Consider the following 4,529-nt stretch of genomic DNA (forward strand, 5'->3'; position numbering starts at 1 on the left):
TTTTTTTTTTTAAGTTGGAGTCTCACTCTGTCACCCAGACTGGAGTGTAGTAGCACGCTCCCTGCCACCGCAGCCTCGACCTGCTGGGATCTGGTGATTCTTCCACCTCAGCCTTCCAAGTAGCCGGAACTACAGGTGTGCACTGCCACACCCGGCTACGGTCACAATTTTTTACAAATTTTTGCTGTCCCTCTCAGGGAAGAATTATATTTCCAACTCCATTGACATCAGACTTGGCCAAGCAAACGTGTTCTAGTCAAGAAAATGTAAGCAGATCTAACATGTATAAAAGGGGTCCCCAAAATCCTGGAAATTTATTTATAAAAAATTGTGTATTTATTCTTACATGGGTAAATTTCAGTCACATGTCAAACACTTGTCAACTTCAGTCACCTGTCAAACAGAGAGTACTTTATCACATATCTATCCAGATGCTTTTTCCACTGCTCAAAACAGTTTTCGAACTTGTCAATTTTGATGCCTTTTAATGCTTCTGCCACTTTTTGTTTCGCCTCTCCCACATCAGCAAAATGTTTCCCTGTGAGGACTTTTTTTCATCCAGGGAAACAAACAAAAGTTGCTCAGGGTGAGATCAGGTGAATATGGAGGGCTAGGCAGGGGGGTCATGCCCTTTTTGGTCAAAAACTGCTGAACACTCAGTGCAGTGTGGACAGGTGTGCTTGTAAATCACCCATCATGAAATGGGCAAAAGCAGTGAGAGAATCTCAAAAACAAAAAAATTCACTGAAGCCAAATGCAGCCTGTCACAACACTAGCTGATGTCGATGGGTTCCGGGAACACTTACCTAGCAGGGGAAGCCTATACTACAAGTATACTTCAAGAGATCCACCTTACAAAAAGATAATTACTTTGTGTGTGTGTGTGTGTGTGTGTGTGTGTGTGTGTGTGTGTGTGTGTGTGTGTGGGCGGGTCGTCCCTCATAAGTTCCAGGAAGAAATATTAAGAGCCAATGTGTAGTTCATCATAACAACTTTTCTTCTTCCATGAGAGACCAACATTGCTCCAGATAAAGATTGCTCTATCAGCCTGGGTCCTGGTGTGAAGACAATCTAGAGGATAGCCAAGCTGTCATGCCATAGACATGAATAATATTTTGAGAAATAAGACTTTGTTATTGTAAGCCACTTTGGGATTACTTGTTACAACAGCCTAACCTATCTTATTTAGACTAAAACATTTACCATATTGGATCTGTATCAAACACCACTGTTTGTCCTCCCAACATCTGTTTTCCTTCCATTCCTCCTAAAATAACCCTAATTTTTCCCAGGTCATCACCCACATCTATGTGACCATGTGCTTGGGAGAGAGAGGGAAGTTGAATTGCCAGCTACAGGGGTTGAATCATAATTAATTTAAGCCATTCATGATAGTTTACTTCTCCTTGCTGGTGATTGGCTTAGATGTGGGCATGTGAGCCTGGGAAGTCTGCTAGAGATCTTCTGAGAAAAGTTTTCCTTTCTGATAAAAAGAGACACATGGGAAGAATCAGTCTCTCTACTTCTGATGGACACTGAGTATATATTTGTGTCAGCTGGAGTTGTGGCAGCCATTTTGTAGCTATGAGGGTGAGGCTGTCAGAGTGAAAAGATGGAAAGAATCTGGGTCCCTGATAATGTCACTGAGCTGTTAAAAAAAACTAGTCCTGAGCTAACCTGTGCTCAAGTTTATTATTACATGAGATGACACATTTCCCTTTTTGTTTAAGAACAAATCCAAAACAGAGAGGAAAAGAATGAGTTCAGCTGTAGGGATATTGTGATGATGGCAGGACAGCATCCTTTTATACTGCTGAAACTCCGGAGGTGTCAGGGTTATTTTGGAGTCATCTATGGAGAAATAGTGCACAAAGTAGTACATTTTAGAAAATAGTCCTACACCTGGTCTATTTTTACCTGTGTACTTAAGGAATTTTGATGATATAAGAAAACATTATACCTATACAGTTATTTCCTAACTGGATATACTACTGTCTTGGGTCTTTACTTGTGACTCATGCTAGAAAACAGAAAATCACAGAGGTGGTAGCAACCTCCTGGTGAAGAAAAGCAAAGACAGTGAGGAAGGGAGTGACTCCTTCTCAGACTCTGCTCTCTCCACAAGCCTGGGTTTTGCAGCCCTTGGTAGCCATTTGCAATTAACATAAACATTCTAGTGCAGATACCTTTGAAAATGGGTTATAAGCAACTTTTAAATTTACTGACTCAGCCGGGCTTGGTGGCTCAGCCTGTAATCCCATACCTTTGGGAGGCTGAGGTGAGTGGATTGCCTGAGCCCATGGGTTCGAGACCCGCCTGGGCAGCGAGACCTCATCTCTACAATAAATCAAAAACTTAGCCGGGCGTGGTAGCGTGCACCTGTAGTTCCAGCTATTGGAAGGCTGAGGCGGAAGGATCGCCAGAGCCCAGCAGGTTGAGGCTGCGGTGGCCGGGAGTGGCCACTGCACTCCAGTCTGGGCGACAGAGTGAGACTCCAAGTCAAAAAAAAGAAAAAGAAAAAGAAATTTACTGACTCATACATCTTTTAATAAGTTATCATTTCAGAAAACCATGGTTCTGATCATCTTATACAGGTTGTATTGGGTGATAATACTGTAGAAGCCCTGTAGGAAGCATCATGTCCTATGAGTGATACTGAAGGAGCCGGGGTCAACAAAATATACAAGATGGGATCTCAAGGGAATGGCCAATGTAGAAGATGGTGCTTCTAGTGCCCACGTTGATCTATGGTTAAAAGTGTTAAACAAAAATTATGGGATGCCATTGTTTTGGACTGAGCTCTTGCACTAGGCTATAACAGACCTAGTCCTGCTGAATCAACCTGAATCACTCCTGCTAAATAACACATAATCAACCTGAATCACTTCTGCTAAATAACACATAATCAACCTGAATCACTCCTACTAAATAACACATAATCAAACAGAAACTTTAAGGAACAAGATATAAGATACAGCCCAAAACAGACCAGTTTTTTTCCCAAAAACAGGAGATTACAGTCTAACCTAGTCAGCAGAATAAAGAAGTCCCCTCTGCTTTAACGCTCATTTAAAAAGTAACCAGAAGTAGCCTGATGTTAACCAATCAGCTTTATCCTACTGCTCTGTTTTCTTATTCCCACCTTACAAAAATCTACTGTTCTGCCATTGTCGAGTGGAAGTTCTCATTCTATTTCATAGAATGAAGGCTGCCCCATTCATGAATCTCAAAAAAAAGCTAACTCAATCTATAACTAAATTTGCTGTAATTTTTTTTGACATAAGGTAGTTTTGAAAGTTACTAATCCACAGAGCACTACTGCTACTTTAAGAAAATACATTCATGGGATGGGGGAGGAGAGATTTTGCAATACAAGAGGATTTACTTAAGATTGCTTGAAATGTAATTTTTGAAATTCTGGTATACAGAACTTTTCTAAAGGCACACCTTAGTGGGTAAATGCACACACCTACATAATATTCGCAGTGAAGCCTATACCTCAGATCTATCTCAGATCTTACCATCTTACCCTATTTCTAAGTTTCATTCTAGGCCTACCTTGAAACTACTCTTGCTTCTATAAACAAACAAACAAACAAACAAACAAACAAAAGCCACACACAAAAACACATTTTAATGAGCTGGAAGAGCAAAATGCAATCTCCAAAGATGGCTAACTTCAGTCCTGCAGTTATTTAGGAAAACCTGGCTTCAAACACTGTTTGCAGGCACGATTTGCAATTGGCTAGGAACAAGAACGGTGTTTCAAGATGACTCAGTTGTACGGCCCGGGGACAGTGGGGGAAGGGGGGGTGAAAGACCAACCAGTGGTACTTCTTACTGAAAAGAGCTTTAGGTCAGTTTTTTATGACCTCGAGGCTGTGAAGACTCAGAGCTGCTGTAACCTAGGAGGGAGTGTCCCACGTAAGAAAAGACCCTGAGATAGGTGCCTTCAAATTATCAGTATGGGAGGCGGCTAAAACTCAACTTCTCCCACCTCTCACCCCACCACCTTCAGGCCCGGATTTGGGCAGAGAAACCTCTCTTCTTCCAAGGTTAGGGTTCAACCCGGGGCCTGGCCGTGTGACCTTCGTCAGGCCCCGGAATCTCCTCTGGGACGTCCCTGAGGCCGTCCGGGGCTCAGCAGGCGACTGCCTGCGCCCCCGTCCCCGAGCGCGCGGGACGGCCTTTGGGAAGCATCAGCGGCCCCTGTGCACCACCAGTCGCTCAGCGGGGAAATCCAATGAGCCCACAGGGCCGCCGCCCCAGCCTCTCCGGCTCTGGCCGCCTCATCCCAGCCAACAGCGCCACGCCCACGGTGGGGGGGGCGGACATTCTCTAAATGATGTACTTAAATTGATGAAGAACAAATTAGTGACTGCCAAGGGCTAGGGATGATGGAGTGGGTGAATATGACTCTAAAGGGGTTGCATGATGGAGATCTTTGTGGTGAGGGAACAGTCTATATTTTGATTGCAGTGCAATAGCATGAATCTACACCTTTGATAAAATGACATAGAACTATATAC

This window comes from Carlito syrichta, unplaced genomic scaffold (genome assembly GCF_000164805.1).
Source record: "Carlito syrichta isolate Samal-C Ts95f unplaced genomic scaffold, Tarsius_syrichta-2.0.1 Scaffold309326, whole genome shotgun sequence".
Classification (NCBI taxonomy): Eukaryota; Metazoa; Chordata; class Mammalia; order Primates; family Tarsiidae; genus Carlito; species Carlito syrichta.